Source organism: Bacillus rossius, chromosome 1, assembly GCF_032445375.1.
Source record: "Bacillus rossius redtenbacheri isolate Brsri chromosome 1, Brsri_v3, whole genome shotgun sequence".
In the NCBI taxonomy this organism is placed as follows: domain Eukaryota; kingdom Metazoa; phylum Arthropoda; class Insecta; order Phasmatodea; family Bacillidae; genus Bacillus; species Bacillus rossius.
In genome coordinates this window covers 95,068,356-95,075,037 of record NC_086330.1, presented here as the reverse complement: position 1 = coordinate 95,075,037, position 6,682 = coordinate 95,068,356, and the positions used below count along the sequence as shown (strand labels likewise).

At 37.3% G+C, this 6,682-nt stretch overlaps 1 long non-coding RNA gene across 1 annotated transcript; it reads right to left on the bottom strand.

The window, feature by feature from the left end:
• Positions 1–2,613: 2,613 nt before the first annotated feature.
• On the bottom strand, positions 2,614–5,420 carry LOC134529325 (uncharacterized). The gene is made up of 2 exons (XR_010074533.1): positions 3,411–5,420; positions 2,614–2,915 (listed from the first exon to the last, which is right to left on the bottom strand). It is a non-coding gene; the product is annotated as an uncharacterized LOC134529325 (long non-coding RNA).
• Positions 5,421–6,682: the final 1,262 nt, after the last annotated feature.

Genomic DNA, 6,682 nt, shown 5'->3' with positions numbered 1-6,682 from the left:
AAAAAAATATAAGTTAAATAAATTGATTTACCAGAGGCGACACGAGGTGGGGAACAAACAAAATTTAGGAACTTCCTGTAACAAGCAAGGAGGAAGTTGGTGGGTCGTTAAAATCAATAAATAAAAACTACACGATTAACTTGATCTATAGTTTCCCTGTTTTATTTGCCCTGATGAATTATTTTGTTTCCATTATTTTACATACAAAAGGTTTTAACAAGTTTCAAAGATTAAAAAAAAGAACAACGAAAAGGGGGCCGGCCCGCGATTATTTAAAACAATTTACATTCTTAGTTTGAAATATACACATTTGCATTATGAGTTTCACACCCAAAATTGGATGGATCCGATGATTACATTGATAATTAGTTCTATTCGTTCTACATGTTCTTGAGGAAAACACTGGTCGCTGGTGGGTTGGTCATCCGCTTAAGATAGTTCGTAGCTAGGTAAGGGGGAAATATTGAATTTACATTACCACCCAGGGTCTTCAAACGATCACGTCGGGTAGTAGAAACGTTTCTTCTAATGTGACCCACGGAACAGGAAGGGGAGGGGCCACGAGAGGGGAGCAATCAGTCTCTCCCTGTCATCGACCCTGTCTGCAAAAGTCCAAATCAAAACTGATTAGAACTTGTATACAGGCAGTCTATGGGGCAGAAAATGCCCAAAAAAAATTTTAAAGGAAAAAAAGGGGGGGGGTCGCGAATTATCACTCACCAAAACAGGGGAGTTGCCCAGCACGCTGCAGTCGTGGAGTCAGCCAGGGTCTGGAGCTCGCGAATTGCGCGGCAGGACGCGGATGATTTCTTCATGATAACATTTAAAAAAAAAAATTTCGAAGGCAAATAATTAAACTATGCAGACAGGCTAATCTACTAGGATTGACTTGAGGGATAGCATCCCTTATACAAAGTGACTACATAGTCGTTAGCGGTCGGATGAAGTCTTGCAGAGTCTGCCGATTCGCCGATACTCGATGGAGATCTGTCTGCAGACGCGACGCGAGTTGATCTGTGTCGTGGCAAACCGCGTCTCGTAATTAAAAGTAGCCGCCGGCGCTTACAGGGGCCTGTTTCATAAAACTACAAGTTTACAAGTTACAAGTGAATTCACTTGTAACTTTTAAAATTCGATTAGTTGCTGTTTCATAAAACTACAAGTCAACATTCCCTGTTACAAGTAAAAACTTAACAAGTTACAAGTACGTTTTACAAGTCGAATTGTAATTCTGTTTCACAAAGCAACTTGATATTTTCATGGACTTGTAAATATGTAATATTTGTTACAAGTAACCAAACCTAGTTGAAACCGTTTACAAGTTTATTTCGTGAGACAGTTTAGTAGGTACCGTAATGTGATTTATATGTTCGTGTTGTATTTGTATTGGCGCAGTTTCAAAAAGCAAAAGATGGATATTGTGTTTACCTATTCTGACGAAGATGAAAACTTGAATTTGCAGGTTAGAAGGCCAAGAAAGTTCCGAGAAAGAATTAATGTGTTTTTTGAAACTTTTTATGAATACAACGAACGTTTTCGCATAAGCTCTGAAAAACTTGAAGATTTGTTGCTAGAAATTGGAGCTTTTCTATCCCATGCAACAAACAGAAACAAAGCCCTCTCTCCAAAACAGCAACTGTGTATTGGATTGCATTGGTTGGGAAACGGTAGGCAGTACCATGCCGTCGGCGACATGCATGGTGTCTCAAAAGCAACAGTGTGCAGATGTGTAAAGAGAGTTGTTATAGCTGTAAACAATGTTAAATTTCCCGAAGTTGTAAATTGGCCTAATAATGTGGCCTCTGTAGTTCAACGTTTTCATGCATTTGCTGGAATGCCACAAGTATGTGGTTGCATTGATGGGACATTGATAAATATTGATTCCCCTCAGGCACACGAGGCACATTTTGTAGATCGACATGGTAACCATTCCATAAATTGTATGGTGGTGTGTGGACCGGATTACCAATTTTTTAATGCTAGTGCAAATTGGCCTGGAAGTGTGCATGATGCTAGAGTTCTACGCAACAGTACTCTTTGTGAACGCTTTGACGGTGGTTGGAGGCCATTTCCCGACTCTGTTTTACTTGGAGACTCTGGCTATCCATTGAAGGAATGGTTAATGCCTCCTGCAATGAACGACTTAGCAAATCCTGCAGTCATTCGATATAATAGAGCTCATAAAAGTACTAGGCATATTGTAGAAAATGCCTTAGGTATATTGAAAGAGAAATTCCCTTGCTTGAACTACCTTAGAGTGAACCCTACATATGCAGCAAACATTTTTAAATGCTGTGTTACACTTTGCAACATATCAAGAAACTATGACCAAGAGATTCACCATTTACTTGTAGCAGAGGACATAGCAATTCCAGAAGAAGAGGACGTAATCCCAGTTGCAGCAGCACATCGGCGACAACAGCAAATTATAAATCATTTTGCATAAAGCAGAAAAAAATAAACCTTTTCCTTCAAGCATTGTTTATAGAGCAAATAATGTAAATGTTTTAGTTCCTATTGATTTTTATACTCCTAACTGCATGAAATTGTACATGTTTAAAAAAAGCCATATTGAATCATGTCATATTTGTAAATAAAGTAAAAAAAACAAACTTTTATAATTCCAATTTATTTATTGCAAGAAATAAAATAAAAAAATACAGTAGTACCTAATTTAAAAGTTCATTCTAGTAACAATTCATCCATAGTATTTTCATCAGCTGTATACGATTCAACTGGTTGAATATCGTCTGTGAATTTGGATCTTGGTAAACTAAGTTGGTGCTCCCTATACAAAATGTCCAACTTTGTTTTGTAAATCTGGACTTCCATGTACTCCAGCTGCAGCTTCCTCTTTGCTCTTAAAAATACATCTTCCTCTGTGCTTTTTACAGATGAATGTTTCATTTTGGAGGCTGAAACATTAATAAATTTGAGTAATTATTGCAAAAAACAAACAGTTCCAAAGAATTTTTCAGAGGTACCTACTTATTGAACACTTGAAATTTGCTACTTTATCAAAAGAGCACACAAGTTACTTATTTGTCCCAATGGCATGTAAATTCTACTCGATACATGACTTGTAAGTAATTTAATTAAAACCCTTCAATGAAATATTACTATAGAGAAAGGAAATTTATATATACTCTTACACACACACTCTTTCAGGGAAACATAAAGTAAATATTGACAAGCATTACACTATTGAAAATTACTATTCATTTTGTCTCCAATATTTGCTAAGATTTTGTTCTATTTACAAGTAGGTATACTTACTGTATATATCTACTATAGCAATTATTAAAATGAATGCTCAAACTCATAACAGACTTTTAGAATAAACAAACCTAACCACCTGTTAAATTGACCTTGCAATTGCACCCAATGAGAATTTTTTTTTTAATGTGTACCTTTGTTTGCTACATCAGCAGATGTTTTAACCACTACGACCTCTGCAGCCATCTCATGTTCGTCCATATCAACAGCTTCTTCTAACATTCTTGTTTCATTATTGGAGCTTGGTTTAGAAACCTGGGAAGTGGCAGTGCTGGCCCTTGCCCAAGTTTCTGCAACGTCCAAGCTACAGACAAGAGGGGAGTCTCTTCCAACAATATCCAAAACTAAATTGTCGATGTCTGTCAGCTTCGCTCCGCTTCCCCCCGTAGCACCTGTCTTCTTTGTATTATCTAGTTTACTCTGCCGAAAAAGAGAATAACACAAGTTTAATTTAGGTTAGGTAACTGCCAAGTAATAATCTAATTGTACTAAAATTAAATACACAAATTTGTTATGACTTCATTATTATAACTGTTAGGTAAAATATAGAAAATAATATAATAGAATATTCTTACCATGGTACTTTTCTTGACATTTTGCCAAACAACATCCCGAACATAACCCCAGTCTTTGCTTTCTGGGATAATTCCCAACGAAGCTGCAAAGTCCCGAATTTCCTTCCATGTGATCATTTTGTTCTCTTTCGTCAGTGTATCTGAGAATGCCCCGAAGAAAACACTTTTTTGTTATTTTATTTTGTTCAGAATCATTATTTTGTTTCCAGTTTGCTTTCTGGCGCTCATTTTCGCTTTGGCAATATATTACAACTGTGTGTCGACTTGTAAAACTATCGATACACCAATTGGGATTCACAAGTCGAAACATTTTGTTCGTGAAACACTTGTCAACTAGACTTGTAGAATATAGACTTGTAACTTGTAACTTGTAGCTTGTAAACTTGTAATTTTATGAAACAGGCCCCAGGTGGAGGGGAGGTCTGGGCCGCCGAAAGATTCCGAACTTGCCCGAATGCGGGCGGAAAAAAAAACTCTGGCAGGAGTTTTGAAGTTGGCATCACTGGGCGACAGTAGAGAACTCTGTCGGAGGGGTCTGAGTTGAAAACAATCGACTCGCCCACGGCGTCCATATAACTCAAGGGAAAGCAGGTGCTGCTCTCTGGCGCCCTAGAGGGTAGACTAGCGGAGAAGTTCGCGACTTGGTCGCTAGGTAGCTCTTGCGATCAGTTTTGGCGCACTCGTTTTTTGCGAGGAGACCTTGAGGACGCTCACGGTTGACCAGGGGGGTTACGACCGGTCATTGGTCTTACTTGGAACTGAGAAGGGGGGGGGGGGGGGGGGGGTGAGGTTAAAATGCAAAGCTGCTGGGAATCTACGTCCCGTCGTGGCTGCAGAGGAGCGAACATAACACTAACACGTGATGAAAAAGGCCAATCTCAGCTCGTCTCTGAGAACTGGTCGCCTGCAAGCTACAGGCTTGTCTATGCAGTTAGGGTCACGAAGAGAAATGATATTACAGGCTTGAGGCGTGACTGAAGGCGGGGGAAATGGTAAGCTGTCTGCCAGTCAGGGATTAGGCCAGCAAAATATCCGATACGCCGATGGGAAAGGGGCTTCAGAGCACTGAGACAAAGTTTAACTCAGAGGAGTACACCAGACTAACAAAGTAAAACCACACTATAGTAGAGCAAATAAAATTTCCACACAAAAAAAATTTAAAATCATAATAAAAATTTAAAATATATCGTGTCGAAATTACTAATTAACAGCACATCAGATAGGGGGCGGGGTTGTGTTGTAGAAGTTTGCCCAGCACCAGGTCTAGGAGAGCAGCCCCCACAAGTGGGGTGAGGGCGCCGCTCACTACGCCCTGGTGGTGAATCGAGGTGCTGACGCATGTGCACATACTGTTGCTTATCCGACGGCACACTGATGGTTCAACAACACACTCAGGAAAGTATTTATTCCTGTGGAAGGATACTCACTCCTATTCAGTTGTAAAGCAGTCTTTATTATAAAGGCAAGTTAAGCTCCTGCTATAGTGCATCTCATCCTTGGATTGCAGTATGCATTTTAATGGGCATTTACCTATTTTCTCTTTCCAATGCACAATATCTGCTATTAGCATTGTCCTTATTTCAGTGTGCTCTGTTGCACAAGCACAAAAGTCTTAGAAACAATTTTATAATTTAAAAAAAATTCTAGAATGTATTAAAAAAATATATATTTTGAAGATTAAAATTTGAAATAAGTTTTTTTGAATACAATTTCTTGTTGTATTTAATCAAGAGCATCTGTTAATATTCAATCCTCTCTTCTAAGAAAATTTATCAGAGACAACATCTTAGCTTCAACCATTTTTGTCAATAATTTTTTTTAAAAATATCTTTCAGTATTAAAACTTTGTGCTCTGATAGACGATATAAATGAATTATCAGAATGACTTGTTATTTATAGTGAACAACTGCAACAAATACTATCTAATGTAAAATAATAAAGGTGTTTAAATTTTTTTTCCCTTTCATAATGTACCTTTACAACTGCAATAACTATCAAAAGGCACTATTTTATGGTCTTAAAAAAAAATATAAAAATTGGTAAAATTTAAAATATACTAAAAATTATAATAATTATCAACAGTTTACAAAATAATAACGTTAATGTTAACAAGCTGGGTAATATCAATCTGTCAACAGTTGGTGCAAATCTTTAAGTGAGCCAGATGACTTTTAGTACGTGCAATTAAATCTACACCTTAACATCCAAAAAAAAAAAGTTTCCCTCCAACGCTAAACTGTTTTATCCACTCCCCGTAGTGTGTAATAAAAAGTTACACTAATTTGAGCGTTGGGTTATGAGGAAAGGGTGGGAAGAGGGTGAAATGGTAGTTTTTCACAGTTTTTCGCAAATATATCGAAAACTATGCAGTTTAGCGCAAACATTATTCCATACAAAAATAATCTACTTTAAATTACAAACGCTAAAGTGTAAGGTTCTGGAGATATGGAGGGGGTAAAAAAACCAATTTTTTTTAAATTTTCAGATTTGTTGGAAAAACATGATATTATCACTGTGTAAACTGAAATAAATCAATAATATCAGAATTAATTATAATTATATGTTTTCAAGTAATGTGGATGTATATTACACACCTACTTAGCAAAAAAAAAAACTCTAAATGTACAAAAAAATCATATTGAAAAATAAAGTAGTCATGTTAAATGCAATCTTAAATTAATGTAAAACATGAATCAGGATTCAGTCCTCTCCAAACACTTCACCCTCCTCTTCTTCATCCTCGTCAATGATGAGCGTGTCTCTGTTAACACATCCCAGGCCTGAGCAGTTGCCGCACATGGTCGAACAATTCAAACCACTCTTCCTGCACT